General features: G+C 40.9%; 1 pseudogene; it reads left to right on the top strand.

The window, feature by feature from the left end:
• Positions 1 to 536: 536 nt before the first annotated feature.
• Positions 537 to 18,913, top strand: part of LOC117527797 — a 48,604-nt pseudogene continuing 30,227 nt past the window's right edge.

An 18,913-nucleotide genomic window follows, 5' to 3' on the forward strand; every position in this document is an offset into this window, starting at 1 on the left:
TGTTGCTGTTAGGTGGTGCTGTTGTATCAGCTTTGCTGTTGTGTTTCATTAAAAATCCTTCAATAAAAAGAATGATGATGAAAACGTTTGCATATTATTGGATTTAAAATAAGTTGAAATAATATAACAAAATTTCTGTCATTTTTTGTATATTTTCATTTTCATCTGTTTAATATGCTCACAATTTTCACTAAAATGTAGTTGATATGAATATTCTTTACCAAATGGTTGAGCTGACCATCCTGGTAACACTTAATCTAGAATAAATATATTTCCTTCAACTGCACATTTTAATAACAAGAGACTGAGGATGTTTTTGTTCATAATAATTAAAATATAAAAAAAAAAGAAATTAAATGTAGAAATGTGAAGGAAATGAAGTAAACAGAGAATAAACCATGGTTTTCAGTTTTGTTTGCCTGTAATAATGAAGATTTTGAGTGACACCTGAAAATGAGTTTTCATCCTCCATCAGTGAAGCATCACCTCTCGACTCTTTTGCTTCCTTCCCAGGATGCACCTGCAGGCCTCTGATTATTTATAGCTGAAATGCAAATACTGATGTCAAAGGTCAGGTGTTTGCATAATAAGTGACGTGCTTCCTCCTCCTCCTGTCAATCACTGTGATGTTGAGTGTGGTATTAAATTGCTCCTCCTGCACCTCCTCTGGTCATCCTCCACAGCCTCTAATGTGTCAGCAGTAAGTTTCCACGTTCCAAGTCCATTGTGAGCACACAGTGACAACATGCTGGGGAGCCTCTGCACTCTCATCACTGCTCTAACATGTAAGGAGGCTGACTTACTGCAGCTTTCAGCTCAGTCTGTTTCTTTCTCTTCATCTCATCTTCTTCTTTCCAGGTGTCAGTGGTGTGACCGTGGTAACACAGAAGCCTGCTGTTGTCACGGTGACCACAGGAAACACAGCCACCATGGACTGTAACCTGGGAACTGTTACTGCTAACGAGATGAGCTGGTACAAACAGATTCCTGGAGGAGTTCCTCAGTATATTTTGCGTTATCATCATTCTTACAGCTCGCCATACTATGGTTCTGGTTTCTCGTCTCCTAAATTCACTTCTACTCATCAGTCAAAGACAGATTATCGTTTGATCATCAGTAATGTGGAGCAGTCAGACTCAGCTGTGTATTACTGTAAAACGTGGGACGGCTCTGTTAATGAGTACGTATCACAGTGATTCACTCTGTGACAAAAACCTCCTCACTAAATACTTCTGCTTTTTCACTCTGACACATTTTCACTGATGTTGATGCTTTGAAGAGTTCATTTTGTGTATATGATTTCTTTTTCACCTTCATGAAATCTTGTATTATTTCTTTCACATAGTTTTTGTGTAATTAACCTTTCTGTCACATATTTACATTACATTTATATACAGCAGTTGCCAGAACCATTCAGGTACAGCACGTGCACTCTAAATTCGGGTTTTGCTCACGAATGACACTAAATGACGAGTGATTACCCCTTCGACCCACTCTCGGCCTTAGTCCAGGTGCTACCTACAAACATCCAACATCACTCATGGGACACTTAGAAAATGCGGGGCCATTTGCACAGCCAGCACGACTGTAGAGAGCAGGCAACCACTTTCGAGCTGCAGTCCAGGTGTTCGAAAGCTCAAAAGGCAGTCACTGTGTCGTCGCCGCTCCCAAGCAAGCAACACAAATGGCGTGCGAGTGTGCTCCCCCCCCACCAAACTGAATGGTGTGTAAATGTGTCGTGTCCTGCCCCCACCCACTCCCAGGCAACAGAATGGCGTGCAAGTGTGTCGTTGCTCCCCCCCAACACACACACCAAGATCCAACATTGTCGAGGTCCTTCTGAGGTGGGGAAGGCTCAAACAGTGGCCGGAGTACAGTGCAATCGTTGTCCAGCACAAAGCATACATCTGGACAGCTGTCGTGTCCATGATGGGAACACCTGACAGCTGTGGACCACCCGTCATGGCCTATCCAGCATGTCCCACTGGAGGTGGAATTATCAGCCAGCAGTGTGCCCACATCATCACAACAGAGATAAAATAAAACCCCCGCTGCTCCAGCTGCATGTCACAGCACCAGTGCCCCATCTGACTGGACAGCCACGTCACCTGACACGTAATCGCTTATGATCACGACCCAGGCTCACCCATAGAGGCAATCAGATGATGCCACTGTAAGCAGGTGCACTAAAGCCATCAGATGATCACATCCGTGTTCACTAAGGTGATCATCATGTCGCAGCTGACCACTGTGTCATCGCTTCTCACAGCTGGAGAACACATATCATGCCATGAAGAACAACCCCACTCAACTTGTGCTGGGTTGAAAAAAATCGATTTGCCAATTTTAAATCGATTCTCGTTTTAATTCCCACAGATCGATTCACACATCCAAAGATTGATTTTTTTAAATATATATATATATATATATATATATATATATATATATATATATATATATATATATATATATATATATATGTATATATATATATATATGCACTTCACGCCAGCATTGGAACAGCATCTCTGAAGAAATGACGCTGCAGTTGGGCTGTTGCCCTGTTTCAGAGGGTGTGAAAATGATCATTTCTCTACATTGTGACACGCTGGTTCTGATTTAAAGCAGTGGTGGGCACAGTTCCGCTAATCTGCTAACTGCTAATTATCAAAGCTAACTTTTTTGTTAGTGGATTAGCCTTTCAGCTAACTTCAAAAACCATCAGCAGACCAATTAGCTTCTGATAAACTTAGTTCCGATAACTTTTAGACAGCTAACATTATTTGACATAGTTAATAACAGTGAAAAACATTTATGAACCCAGATGGCTCCTGTCTGCTATGTATTTTGCAGAAGTGAGGCAGCTGAGTTAAACTCTACCACAGCAGAAGGGGCCTGGCCACCAGGCTGCTACAAAAAAAAAAGAGACAAAAAAAAGTAATTTCCTTTTACGAGGTCTGTTAGAAAAGTAACAGACCTTTTTATTTTTTTCAAAAACTATATGTATTTGAATCATGTGCGCTTGCATCAGCCAAGCTTGAACCTTCGTGCGCATGCGTGAGTTTTTTCACGCCTGTCGGTTGCGTCATTCACCTGTGGGCAGGCTTTGAGTGAGCACTGGTCCACCCCCCTCGTCGGATTTTCATTGTTTAGGAAGACAGCCAGGTGGAAACAATTCAGAAGATTCAGATGGCTTTTGGTGAAGATTCTATCGACATCACACAGATTAAGGAGTATTACAACCGGATTAAAGACGGCCCACAGCAGCAGAGGGCGCGCCGCGCTCTGAGCGGCCATCGACAGGCTGAAACGACCAGATCATTTCCAAAGTTAAGGCTGTGTTGATGCGGGACGTCGTGTGACTAGCAGAGAAATTGCAGAAGAGGTGGGCATCAGCACGTTTGCGGCACATTCCATTGTTACAGGAGATTTTGTAATGAAAGACGTGCGGAGGAATTTGCGCGTCGGGACGGAGCCACAATGGCGCACAACAAAAAACATCTCTGTGTTGGAAACCATTCGGAAGATTCAGACGGCTTTCAGTGGCTTTTCAGTCGAGTGAGTATCCGAGAAATTGTGTAACAGCTGGGCATGTCACAACTTGTCCTGTGAGACTTCCAACACGGAGGTGTTTTTTGTTGTGCATCATTGCGGCTCCGTCCCGACGCGCGAATTCCTCCGCAAGTCTTTCATTACAAAATCTCCTGTAACAGTGGAATGTGCCGCAAAAGTGCTGATGCCCACCTCTTCTGCAATTTCTCTGGTAGTCACACGAAGTCCCGCATCAACACCGCCTTAACTTTGGAAATGATCTGGTCGTTTCAGCCTGTCGATAGCCGCTCGGAGCGTGGCGTGCCCTCCGCCGCTGTGGGCCGTCTTTAATCCGGTTGTAATGCTCCTTAATCCGTGTGATGGCGACTCAGCAGAGAGCCGCGCAGCGTTTGGACTTGTGTGAACAGAATGGAGAACGATTCTCGTTTCTTTCTCGCAACAAGACAGGAGTCCCAGTTAGTGACTTTAATCTGCACAAAAGTGACTCACGATTGACATATTCAGGGATGAAAGTGGTGAAAAACAAAAAAAGCTGAAACCCAAAATTACCCCCCAACACCACCTGCACAAAAAGTTTTGAATTCTAGAAGCTCTGAAATGCAGTGTAGCAGCATCCATTTTGGTGAGAAAAAAAACAATTTTCCTTTTTCATATTCATTCCAGTAGTATTCTGCTCTTACTGCAGCAGTTTTCTAGCTTGGCAGACAGTTCTGGAGGAAATCACTGAAGAAATTAACAAATTGAAAATATGGTTTGACTGAAACAAATTGTCATTAAAGTTAAATAAGACAGGGATGAAGTGGAGGTGTAAGAGTCACGAGGTGTTCACAGGAAACACTTATTTCTATATTTATTTATTTATTTATCAATCAATCAATTCAATCAATTTTATTTATATAGCGCCAAATCACAACAAACAGTTGCCCCAAAGCGCTTTATATTGTAAGGCAAGGCCATACAATAATTACGTAAAAACCCCAATGGTCAAAACGACCCCCTGTGAGCAAGCACTTGGCGACAGTGGGAAGGAAAAACTCCCTTTTAACAGGAAGAAACCTCCAGCAGAACCAGGCTCAGGGAGGGGCAGTCTTCTGCTGGGACTGGTTGGGGCTGAGGGAGAGAACCAGGAAAAAGACATGCTGTGGAGGGGAGCAGAGATCAATCACTAATGATTAAATTCAGAGTGGTGCATACAGAGCAAAAAGAGAAAGAAACACTCAGTGCATTATGGGAACCCCCCAGCAGTCTAAGTCTATAGCAGCATAACTAAGGGATGGTTCAGGGTCACCTGATCCAGCCCTAACTATAAGCTTTAGCAAAAAGGAAAGTTTTAAGCCTAATCTTAAAAGTAGAGAGGGTGTCTGTCTCCCTGATCTGAATTGGGAGCTGGTTCCACAGGAGAGGAGCCTGAAAGCTGAAGGCTCTGCCTCCCATTCTACTCTTACAAACCCTAGGAACTACAAGTAAGCCTGCAGTCTGAGAGCGAAGCACTCTATTGGGGTGATATGGTACTATGAGGTCCCTAAGATAAGAAGGGACCTGATTATTCAAAACCTTATAAGTAAGAAGAAGAATTTTAAATTCTATTCTAGAATTAACAGGAAGGCAATGAAGAGAGGCCAATATGGGTGAGATATGCTCTCTCCTTCTAGTCCCCGTCAGTACTCTAGCTGCAGCATTTTGAATTAACTGAAGGCTTTTCAGGGAACTTTTAGGACAACCTGATAATAATGAATTATAATAGTCCAGCCTAGAGGAAATAAATGCATGAATTAGTTTTTCAGCATCACTCTGAGACAAGACCTTTCTAATTTTAGAGATATTGCGTAAATGCAAAAAAGCAGTCTTACATATTTGTTTAATATGCGCTTTGAATGACATATCCTGATCAAAAATGACTCCAAGATTTCTCACAGTATTACTAGAGGTCAGGGTAATGCCATCCAGAGTAAGGATCTGGTTAGACACCATGTTTCTAAGATTTGTGGGGCCAAGTACAATAACTTCAGTTTTATCTGAGTTTAAAAGCAGGAAATTAGAGGTCATCCATGTCCTTATGTCTGTAAGACAATCCTGCAGTTTAGCTAATTGGTGTGTGATTAGCTAACAGTGAATTTATGTTCACTGTTAGTTGCTTTTATATTTTCTGTTGTGTTTTTAATCAGGTTCTTTTTGTCTCTTCCTCTAAAATTGTATCGTCACATTATTAGTTATTATTACTATTATTGTTGTTGTTGCTATTATTATTAATATATAAACAAAAATAAATAAAAAAATTACAATTTGTAATACATTTGACTCTTTTATGACGACAAAAGCTGAACCATTGATTATTATACAGAAACAAATGTACACAAATGTGCCAACAGCTGCAACAGCTTAATGCTAACTTTAACATTGAAAATGCCATAGACATGCTAACACGTTAGTATCGGTCCCGTTTTTAAGTTATAAAATACATCTGTCAACTGTTTCAGAAGACCATAACAGGTTGGTTTAACATAAAACAGGTAAATATTACTCACAGACATACGAGGTCTGTCAATAAAGTATAGGTCCTTTTTATTTTTTCAAAAAATATATGGATTTCATTCATATGTTTTTACGTCAGACATGCTTGAACCCTTGTGCGCATGCGTGAGTTTTTCCACGCCTGTCGGTGACGTCATTCGCCTGTGAGCACTCCTTGTGGGAGGAGTCGTCCAGCCCCTCGTCAGAATTCCTTTGTCTGAGAGGTTGCTGAGAGACTGGCGCTTTGTTTGATCAAAATTTTTTCTAAACCTGTGAGGCACATCGAAGTGGACACGGTTCGAAAATTTAAGCTGGTTTTTGGTGAAAATTTTAACAGCTGATGAGAGATTTTGAGGTGATACTGTCACTTTAAGGACTTCCCAGGCAGTGGGACGTCGTGCAGCGGTCCCAGGCGCTGTCGTCAGCCTGTTTCAAGCTGAAAACCTCCACATTTCAGGCTCTATTGATCCAGGACGTCGTGAGAGAACAGTGAAGTTTCAGAAGAAGTCGGTTTCAGCATTTTATCTGGATATTCCACTGTTAAAGGAGATTTTTTTAATGAAAGACGTGCGGGCGGATTGCAGCGTCGGCTCGCAGCCGCCGCGACGCTCCGCCACAGGAAAAACACCTCTGTTGGAAGCCTTAAGGACAAGTTGGAACATGTCCAGCTGTTAAACAATTTCTCATATACTCACTCCACTGAAAGCCATCAAAAGCCACCTGGATTTTACAAATGGTTATCAACACGGAGGTGTTTTTCCTGTGCCACCGCGCCGGCCGCGTCCTGATGCGCGGACCCGTCCACGGAATGGTCCCACTGGAATACATCAGCCCAGGAGAACTTCCGATGCTTCATCATTGTAAGCAACTGGGTTTTTACATCAGAATAAAAGGTGCAACTCTTTTTGAACTGAATGTTATCATATTAACTTCTGTCTTCCAGTGTTTGTTTTATTATTTTAATAAAACAATTTAATATTTTTTGTGTGTGTCTGTTTTCCTCTTCTTTGTTTGCTATGCTCAGGAAAGAAAATTGACAGACAATATTATTAATATTTCCCTAAACACAGAATAATAAACCAAATTTATATTCATGATATGTGAATTTCAGTGTCTGAGCTCACTGAATAAATGCTAAAAACTGATACCAAACTATTGCCTGTCAAGTGTCTAGTCAAAACATACCAGAAACCCCTTCTTGTAACTTTTAAATCCAAATGAGACAGATCTGTCAGGGATTTGGCCGGGTCAGGGCGCTGAGCCCATGTTTTCTCCCTTTTTGTTGTTTCCTGTCTGCTTCAGCTTTGATTTATTAATATTTATTTTCATCATGATTTATTCTGTTATGTTTTCTTGTCACTTTGTTCTTTTTATTATGATTTGTGTTAGTTCTAGATTCTGCATCAGTTGTGTTTTCATTTATTGTTCATTAATTTATCATTTTCGTCAGCTTATTTTTGCTGTTTTCATTTCTGTTATTCGTAGTACTTTAATGTCAGGTTTTGTTATCACTTAGTTTCTGTTCTACGTATAGTTTATGTCTGCCTGTTCCAGTTTAGTTTTGTCATTGTGTTTAATTTCTTATAATTCTCTGATCAGTTTGTAGGTAGTTTATCCTCTGGTTTGCTTTTCTGTCCTGTTGAAGTCCGTATTGCCAGTTCATGTTTAGTTTTGTATCATTCTCATGTTCATGTTTGGTTCCTGTTCACAGTAATATTATAGTCAGTTGTAGCTTTGTTCTTATTTCTGTTTCACTCCACATTCTGCACCTGCATTCATGTCTTCATCTCTCACACCCAGTTAATTATGTTCACACTTCTGCACCTGCCCCATGTCTTTGTCTTTCCTTTTGTTTCTGTCTGCTTTCTGTTCACTCACGCATCCCTGTAGCTTACATCACTTCTCTTTGAGCACTCTCTTCCTTCCCATCTTGCACAGCATCTAATCTTCATTCACTAGCCACGCCCCCTTTCTAGAGTCTTCCCCTCAGGTGCACCTCGTTGACACCACCTGTCCCTTGTTTCACTCTAATTAGTTCACATGCATTTATATCCCATAGCCCTGCACTTCTCTGCCAGATTGTTGTTGCTTTGTGCACACTCTCCAGCCTCCTTGTTGCCAGTCCTGATTAGTCCTGCCGTGTACCAGTACCTTGATCTGTATTTTTCAACCACGCCTTTTTGCCTCAACCTTTATGTCAGTTTTGCTCGTGCCTCTGACCCCTGCCTGGAGACGACTATGTTTTTGCCTCACCCTGCTTGTACCTCTGCTCCGCAATCTGATAACCTGTGTACTGAACCTCTGCCCGAAATAAACCTGACGACTGTTTCTACCTCAAAGCCTGGTTTGGGAGTTTGCATCATGGGTCCACCCGCTCCTGGTGTCGGGCAGCCGCCCGCCCTGGCAGGATCTGTTTTTAATTTCTGCCAAGATTATTTACTGTGCATCCGGAAAGTATTCACAGCACTTGTTCCACATTTTATGTTATGTTACAGCCTTATACCAAAATGAATAAAGTTGAAGTTCATCAAAATTCTACACACAATATCCCATAATAACAATGTGAAAAAAGTTTTTTCTTTTTTTTTGGAGATTGTTGCAAATTTATATATATATATAAAGAAATAAGAAATCACATGTACATAACTATTCACAGCTTTTGTCATGGAGCTCAAAACTGAGCTCAGGTGCATCCAGTTTCAACTGATCACCCTTGAGATGTTTCTACACCATAATTGGAGTCCATTTTGGAATAAGGCTGAACTATAACAACTGTGGAAAAAGTGAAGTGCTGTGAATACTTTCTGGATGCACTGTCAGCATGTTGTGCCTTAAGGAATTTAAAATTCTAAAGATACTTATTTACACCACAATGTTATGATATTGAAAACATAATAACTGGAGAGAACTTTCTAAATATTAGCACAATCAATTTGATTGATAACTTAAACATGAATTATCATGTAGAAATATAAAGAGAACAATTTGACATCATACCTGCAGTTATAAAAAGAGACCCATGAACATTGTTAATATCATTTCAACATACAACGTTATTAGTAACAGAAGTGATAAACTGATATTTGTGATGTGGAACCACATATATAATGTGGATAATTTCATAATACAAAGTGTGTTGAGTGTTGTAACTCCTCCTCTTCTGGTCTCCTCAGTGTCTTTATAAGCTTCAGCATCTCTTCTCTTCACACTCCAACTCTACTCACCTCTCAGCTGGACATTAAAGGACGATGACATCACAAAGTGACAGCATGCTGTGGAGCCTCTTCACTCTGATCACTGCTCTAACATGTAAGATTTGATTGTGTTTGAATTAATTCCTGTCACTAGAACCACAAACTGTCACTCATGGATTTTTCTCTGTGTGGTGACAGATGTTGATGCAGTGATCGTTCTGACTCAGACGCCTGCTGTCCACACAGTTCCTGCAGGACAACAGGTTGTTCTGAACTGCAACATTCAGAGATATGATGGAAATTATGTCACCTGGTATAAACAGGTTCCTGGTGGAGTTCCTCAGTATGTTCTGAGACGTCGCCTTTCAGACAGCTCCCTCAGCTTTGGAACAGGATTCTCCTCAGACAGATTCAACTCTAAATCCACATCAGATGTAGATTATCAGTTCATCATTAAACGAGCAGAGACAAGAGACTCTGCTCAGTATTTCTGTCAGACATGGGACAACCATCCTCATGCTGCTGTATCTCAGTGATTCACACCGTGACAAAAACCTCCTCATGAAGTACTTCTGCTTTTTCACTCTGACACACTTACACTGAAGCTGAAGAAAAAATGTTTGCTGCGACTTCACAACATGTGCAAATATTTTAAAGGTTTTCACTTCTTTTGTCCGAATAATACATTGTCACATGAACATTTGTGTGTTTAACATGCTTTCTTTAAAGTAGACCTGCATTGAAATAAATGCAGTCAGATCTTTGGACCAAAAAATGACTTATATTTACACATAAGATCCTTCTGAATGTAGTAAAGTAAATCTGCAAGCCCAGATCTGTCATTCAACGGAGAAATCTTAGTTTAAAAATGACAAATTTACAGATAAAATTTAACCTTCCGCAAAACTGTCAGCACATCCGGGACGCTGCTGAGATGTCAGAGAGAAGACCCTATGCCAGCATGCATTGCGTGCGCCAACTGTAATTTGTGGATTTACGTCAGTTTGCATCTCTTACAAAAGCACCTTTTTATTGTCTTATACAGAAGGATCGACTTTTTTTAAAACTTCATATTGTCTTGCGGTACGTTTGGTGAGTAAACATTTCTTTTATTGTTGCTTGAAAATGATTTTTGGTGACTTTTTCATACGCCCATTTGATTGAGTGGTGTCGCATTGAAAATCTAATGTCTTTAGCCTCCGGTGTTACCGTTGCGGGGTACGGATGCGGGACCTGCAAAGAATTCAAGTCATTAAAAAGATATAAACCTCTCTCAGCAGCCACGAAGCTCTGCGGCTCCGATTACCGAGACCGTGCGGCGATGCGGATTTTGCCGCAAGAAGTCTGTCCTTGCGGGCAACAGGTGTCACCAGCCGCTCCGCATCAAAACAGTGAGCTTAGTCTCTGGAGTTGCTGCCAAGTTGGCCGCACCTCCATTCAGTAGACAGGGACGTGGTGCCGGCTGCACAGCAGACACAAGGGCGGTGTGAGTGGCCCGCTGCGGCGTTTACTGAGCCCTCAGACTCGTTAAGCGCATCGGAGGCAGTGAGAGCAAGGCGTCAGAGAAGAACGTCGCCCGCTGTCGATGTTGCCGCTAATCTGAGCATGCAGAGCTGTATCTTGCATTCATTGCAGCTTTCTTTTCGATGTTGAAACCAGGATGTGTATAACAGTAACATTGCTAACTGCGGGATCGGACTGAAGGCGCAAGCGCTCCCCGACGTCATGGAAATGACCTGGATGTACAAACTGTTTTTGCGGAGGGCTAAATTTTAGCTGCAAATTTGTCATTTTTAAACGAAGATTTCTCTGCTGAATTACAAATTTGGGCTTGCAGATTTACTTTACTGCATTCATAAGGGTCTTATAAATACATATCAGCTATTTCTTTCTGAGATCTGACCACATTTATTTCAATGCAGGTCTACTTGAACAATTAGTGATACAATAAAATGTCAAGTAAATGAGTACATTTAAAGCCTCAAGTTACAATAAATAATTCTGGAAATATCAGAGTTCATTTTAGTTTGATGATGCACAAAGGTAACATAAGAAATCACTGATGTTCGAGAAACACAATTTAACATTTTTATTGCAACTCTATAATTCTGCTGACAAATGGAACTGGAGTGGTTTCGCTGAGGGGAAATGGTAAATGGACTGCATTCATATAGAACTTTTCCATCTGCATTAGACACTCAAAGCGCTTGCCTCACATTCACTCTAATGTCAGGGTGCTGGCCAGTGGTGGGCACAGCAAACCAAAAAGTTAGCTTCGATAACCTCTAATCCGCGAACTGAAAAGTTTGATAACACTAAACCAATAAACCACAAAAAAATTAGCGTAAGCTGCAGCTAACTGCTAACTTTCAGTATGGTGTCCAGTATACTCTCAACTTCTGACAAGCAAGTTTTGAGTTGACGCAACTCGAACGCTCTAATTACAATAAAAGATGATCACAAAGCCAACACAACCAATGAGTCAGCTTTTCTGTCTTTGTGTACCCTGCTAACTGCGGTAAGAAAGAGTCATTTACATTCAACATGCAGTGCTCCAAAAGTGAGGCAGATGTCCCAAAAAGAAAAGCAGGCTTTCACTTATGGTTTTAATTTATAAACCAAATTAATCCGGATAGTTTAACTACATTAATGTCAACTCTGTCATTTTTACAAAGTGAACATATAACACATATCTTTTAAGCTAATGCACTAATTCTGAAGGTTTGAACATTAACACACACAGAGCCCAAAAGGCATTATGGGTAAAAAATGAGCCTCCGCTCATCACTGATTGGTTGATTTATTCAATGTAAAAACGAACACACAAGTTACTGTAATGTGTGTGTGGGTTACAAATACAGTAAATGTGTATTTGTAAAATGTCTTTTTTTTTTTCATTTGTAAAAAAAAAAGGCATTTGCAAAACTGAAAATTCTGTTTGTTAAGTTGTGATTCAGCTCAACGGCCATGTGATATTTGGGTGGGCACTATTCACACTGCCATCCAGTAGATGGGTCAAAATGCATAGAACACTGCCACACACATTTATCTTCAACAGTGTGGAGAGGTCTTCAGCATGCCACCAACTACAGGACACCATCCCCCCTACCTGAGGAGAACTCCCAATTCGCAAACTTTCCTGTTTAGCACCCCTAGCGGAAAACACGCTCCGGCCATTTTCAAGATGGCGGCTTATGGGGTCATCGATGTTTATATGGGCTATTGATTTTCCTGATAACGAGCTGTCAAATCGCAAAATCACAAAGGTATTGTTGTAGATAAACAAGTTGCTAATTGATATTACTTGTAATTATTACTATGGCATATTTTACTACAAATTTAGTTGACAGCAGTGTGATAAAGTAGCGAAGACTGTAGGCTAGTGTACTGCTATTGGGCTAACAATGCAATCGTAAACATGTCTTTGAGAAGACCATTCAAACATGTTTTGTCATTATAGTTTTTATTGTATGCTTTCATATGCATGATTCTATTGACTAAAAAGCAATATTTAGCAGGATATGTCTTGGCAAGTGATTAAGATAATACAACACTGAACATAAGCTCATTCGAGCTTTTGAATGTATACATGCAGAGCTGTATACATGTACTTACATGTAAATTATAGTTAATAGCAACTGTTCATTATATTTTTCTGCAGTTTAGTGCCTACTTATTTACATGAATAAAATATTTGTTTTCAGATGCCACATCACTGCTGTGTTCCACAGTGTACAAGTGACAGCAGGCTTAGCAGTTGCCAAGGGATCTCGTTCCACTCCTTCCCAAAGATTGCAGAGTTAAAGTGTGGTTGAGGAACATTCGAAGAGATGTAGGGAAAAATGTCTGACTATCCACACTCGGGTATGTTCGAAACACTTCGAAGATTCATCCTATGAGTTTCAACTGCCTGGGCACGTGCCCTGAAGTGCACGTGAAGAAGAACACAGAGCCAACCATATTTCCATGGTCCACAAACAAGCCAGCGAGGCGTATGCTCTTCAGAGACAAAACTCCTAAACTTTCAGTAAAAGTGAAAAGCCAAGAGACATGTGCCAATCAATGTGACAATGTGATCTTGACAGATCATTGCTACAATGCTCTCCCAACTGTTGTTGAAGACATTGTGGATGTGCAGTCCAGAGAGGAGTCAACTGATTTCATTACAAGCAGTGCAAATGAAAGTGGCTCCTGTGGGACTAGTGAAGACAGCTTCATTCACATTGAAGCAGATCCATCACCCCACAAAGAAGCTGTGCTTCAAAAGCACAAAACACTCCTCTTAGAGAGGTCCAAAGAGAAGTTTTCTGTTTTAAGATTTTCTTTGTCTGAACGTGACATTAAATTTTATACAGGATTCTCCACATATGCAGCTCTTTGTGCCTTTTTTCAGTTCCTGCAGCCAGAATGTAACTTTTTGTACTATGTCGGCTACTTGAACACCTCAGAGGGAAAATCATATGACATTATCAGGAAGCGAGGTCCGTCCAGATCCCTGTCACCAATGGAGGAACTTTTTCTAACCTTAGTTAGATTAAGAAAGGGTCTCCCAGAAAAAGTGATTGCAGACTTGTACTGTCTTTCGGAGTGTCACATTTCGAAGATCATCAACACCTGGATCATTTTCCTGTACGACAGACTACGATGTATGCCAATATGGCCTACACGAGAGCATGTCAACAACACCATACCAGACTCATTCAAGTCTAATTTCCCTAGAACTCGTGTCATCATAGACTGCACGGAGATCTTCAACGAACAACCATCGGCATCAGTTAGTCAACGGGAAACATTCTCCTCTTACAAGCATCATAATACAGCTAAAGGTCTGATAGGTATCGCTCCAAATGGTCAGATCACGTACATTTCTAATTTGTATGCTGGACGATGCTCGGACAAGAAAATTGTAAGACATTGTGGTTTGTACAATATGTTGGAAGAAGGTGATGCGGTCATGGCCGATAAAGGATTTGATATTAAGTCAGACCTTGAACAGCTTGGTTTCTCTATTGCTATTCCACCATTCTTAGAAAATCAAGGACAGTTCACTGAACAGCAGTTGGCGGAATCAAAGAGTATTGCTGCAGTTCGAGTACACGTAGAAAGGGCTGTGAGAAAAGTGAAGGAATTTGAACTTCTGCGCCACACAGTTCCCATTTCACTGTGTCCTATGTTGGGAAAAATCTGGATTGTTTGTGGACATTTGGCCAATTTCACGGGACGTTTATTCAACTCGTAACATTTACGGTTGGACACTGTGATCAAGAGTAATAGACTGCTCATGCTAGTGTCCTGCGGTGTCGAAAATTTATCACAGAATTGTACATAATGTTTTTAGAAGTATTAAAATATAAAAAGACAAAATAAAAAATTAAATAAACAAAAACCCAATAAAAAAATTAAAAAAGTGTAAAAAAAAAAAAAAAACTGTAATGGTAGCCACAAGCCACCTGATGAGTCCTTTGGCAGGGATGAAACAGTTACTTTACACTTAACTCTTTAAATTATAAAGCAAAATTGTTTCTGCTCATTATCTTGACAGCTAATCATTACAGAGTATTCTAATTTTCACAGTGATTGGTCTCTTTAAGTTGATGACCTCTATTGATATCAAGGTCAAAGGTCAAGGTCACAGAGGTCATGTCAAGGGGGGGCATGTTTGTCATTCTCACAGCTCTTGTTATATTTGCTTTCATAGCAAATAAAGTGACTGCAGTTGACTGTTTCCACATACATGTATCTGATAAGAACAAATACCCTATCTATGGTCTGGAGTAATAACTTGTGATGTATTGTATATTTATTAGCATCTGAACAGTGGCGGTCCTAGAGTGATTTACTCCCCGGGCGAAACCCCCTGCGTGCCCCCCCCCCCGCGCACACTAACGTGGCCACCACCTCCACCCCCCCACCCATGAAAACACTAACTTCGTCCAGAAAACCCACAATCCCACAAATTAACTCACAACAGCTATTTTCAAGAACAAATTTCCGGTTTTAATGTCTACTGCAATAACAAACACAAAGATAAACAATAATTACTTCAATAAAGTTTTTGAACATTAAAAAAACAAAAGACTCAGTGACTTCACATTACCACTATGTACAGTACAGGTATCTAAGAAAGCACAACTGCACTACAGCACCACCCAATGGTCAAAATATTAGAGATGGGATTTATGGCTCTTTGGGGGGATCCGGATCTTTATGGCTCGTTCCTTTCAAAGAGCCGTTCAAAAAACTGGCTCATATGGCTCTTTTTTTTTTTTTTTAAGTATTTTAGGCTTAATTATCAATTTCCGCCATGTGTGCATTCGTGGTGGTGCATGCTGCAGCGTGCATGCGCACTTTGCCATTACAATGCATTCTGGTTAGAAATTCCTAGCGACATTTGTGACATAAACTGATAATTAAGCCTAAAAATATTTTTTGATATTTGATTTGATATTTTTGGATTTTGAAAGTTTTTGTATTGCACATGTTCTTTTTTCTATTCACTTTAAATCTGATATCACAGCCATTATCAACCATTATCTGAGTTTGAATTATTTGGAAATACTGATTACGAGGTCTGTCAATAAAGTAACGGTCCTTTTTATTTTTTTTCAAAAACTATATGGATTTCATTCATATGTTTTTACATCAGACATGCTTGAACCCTCGTGCACATGTGTGAGTTTTTCCACGCCTGTCGGTGACGTCATTCGCCTGTGAGCACGCCTTGGGAAGGAGTGGTCCCGCCCCCTCATCAGATTTTCATTGTCTGGAAATGGCGGAATGAAAAGGACTTTTTTTTCCATCAGAATTTTTTCAGAAGCTGTTAGAAACTGGCACCTGGAAACCATTCGAAAAATTTATCTGGCTTTCGGTGAAAATTTTACAGGCTTCACAGAGAATAAGGTCTGTTAGTACAGCTTTAAGGACCCCTTTAAGGACGCTCGGCGCGCCACGCTCCGAGCTGCGGCGATGCGGCACAAGCCACCGGACCATTTCTAAGCTGATGGCTCTGTGGATACGAGACCGTCGTGTGCTCTTTCTCTGGTTATCACAAGAGCTGGACATCAGCCATTTTCTGGCAGATTTCACTTTTAACAAGAGTTTTTGTCATGGAAAGCTGCGCGGAGGCTTTGCGCGTCACGATCGATTCGCTTTGGAAGCGAGACAAAGGAACACCTCCGTTTCGACGTGTCAGAGGACAAGTTTGGACATGTCCAGCTCTCCACAATTTCACTCATACTTACTGGACTGGTAAGCATTGAAAGCCGAGATAGACATGTCCAAACTCATCCTCTGACACGCCGAAACGGAGGTGTTCCTTTGTCTCGCTTCCAAAGCGAATCGATCGTGACGCGCAAAGCCTCCGCGCGGCTTTCCATGACAAAATCTCTTGGTTCAAGCATGTCTGACGTAAAAACATATGAATAAAATCCATATAATTTTTGAAAAAATTAAAAAGGACCGTTACTTTATTGACAGACCTCGTATAACCCCATTATAATATGTTGAAAAGAATTTTCTGAGACTAGGTGACTTTTTTTCCTCACCGTGTGCGCGTGTCAGCGTGGCGCCGCTTATTTTCGCGCCACAAGAACCCCCCTCCCCCCTGCAGGAGTACTCATGTGTAGGGCTGTCACGATTAGGAATTTCTGGAGACGATTAATTGTCAGACAAATAATTGCGATTGACGAATATATTGTCTATTTTTTCCCTTTTTCCCTTCTTTATATTCTACTATCGTAGTACAAGGCAACACAATTCTTTAAGAACGTTTGGCTTCTGTGAGTGGAGAAACTGGAAATAGTGCAACATTTTTATTTTTATCTTCTTCTGAAATTGTTTCTCCTCATCAGTCACGTTTTGTGCTTAAACACTACATTAAGCTCTAGAATGAACAAATAAATACCTTTGGCAAATAACAGCTGTTAAAGTTCAGAGTTCTCATCTGCTTTTTGTGATCTGTGCGTCTGAACATCACTGCAGCTTCAGGGTTTTTTTTTGTTGTTTTTTTGCTCAGTTCATTCATATATTCTCATTTTTTAAATATGTTTTTCAAGATATTTGACCGTTTATTTCATCCCATGATTTCATAAATGCAGTATACAACACGCACACGGTGTGTGAACAGGGCGGTAACGGCAGAATCACACCGGGAGAGAAAGTTCAGAGAGAAGTAAAGGCAGCTCCACGGTTTTGTGTTTTTTAATATGTTTACTCGGGTTAAAATCCTCTCTCTGCTCCGCGCTCGCTGTGCGCACTGATGGTTCTCAGACTGTAACGTGTCGCGCCTCCATTCAGGAATCTCCCTCACCCACCCCCTCCCTCGCAGACTGCATAGCCTGTTGACTCCGCGCGCAGACACACAGAAACACACACACCGACAGCTCCTTCTGTAAACTCCGCATTTTAAACAGCTTTGAAGAAGACGGTCACTGTTTTAATCGGCCGTCTTATCCAAACGGCTCGCTCCTCAGCCTCAATGTTATTGTCCTGCCTTAAGACGAGAGCGAAACAGAGTGAGCGAGGCTGCAGCACAATGACGTCAGATTCTGCGTCGTTTTATGCTTTGTGAATAAAATAAATAATTTGCGGTAATCGCGAATATGAAAAAAAATCGCGATTGGCGAATATTGTAATAATTATTTGTGACTGCCCTATTCATGTGAAGGCACATGCTGCCTGTGCCCCTCCTCCCATAGCTGCTCTCTTTCAAAGGGGGGTGGGGGGTGGAGCCACAGCCACAACCGCAACTGGATGTTCGGGGAGCTGTGTGAAACAAACACACATGAAAAAAAAACGACAAAAAGAACGGCTCCCGCGCAGCCGCGACTCGGCTCCCTTCGTTCATATTAAAGAGCCGTTCAAAAGAATCGGCTCGTTCGCGAACGTCACAACACTACAAAATATTGCACAAGTCATTCAGTTTTACCAACAGAGTGCACTTTGCATTATCATAGAGTACCATTCACCATAATGAACAAGACTTAAACCTCCATTAAAGTCGCACCATATAAATAATAAAAGAAGTTAAACAATCTGTATATTACAGAATACCATGAAGTGACAAAAAGTGTACAAAAAAACCCTACACATTAAAGTGGCAAAAATGGTAAAGCGCAATCATGTATCATAAATAAATGAACTAACAACAGAGGTAAATTCTATACCCATTACTGTACACATAAGAAGAAATAACAAACACTATTGTGTATCATAAGCAGTGATGCCGGTAACGCGTTACTTAGTAACGCGTTACTCTAATCTGACCACTTTTTTTAGTAACGAGTAATCTAACGCGTTAATCTTTCCAAATCAGTAATCAGATTAAAGTTACTTCTCCATGTCACTGTGCGTTACTATTATTTTTCATTGTGGGTCGATAACAGCATTAAACTTGGTCCGTGGGCAGGAGGTCGGGGTTCGACTGAACTGCCCACTTTAAGCGAGCTGTGAGCTTTTAATCCGCGGTTTTTTGCAGCTGCTCGACTCGTCCTCACCTCTTAAAGTGCGGTGATCAGCACACCTGCACTGAACTTTACAAAGACATTTTTATACTTTTTTCCTCCTTTATTTAGAATTCTGAGCTGAGCCGCTCTGTATCTGGTCATTAAAAACAGCTGATCCTCCGCGACGCGTCAACAACTAACACTATTTTCCAC

Source organism: Thalassophryne amazonica, chromosome 16 (assembly GCF_902500255.1).
Source record: "Thalassophryne amazonica chromosome 16, fThaAma1.1, whole genome shotgun sequence".
Classification (NCBI taxonomy): Eukaryota; Metazoa; Chordata; class Actinopteri; order Batrachoidiformes; family Batrachoididae; genus Thalassophryne; species Thalassophryne amazonica.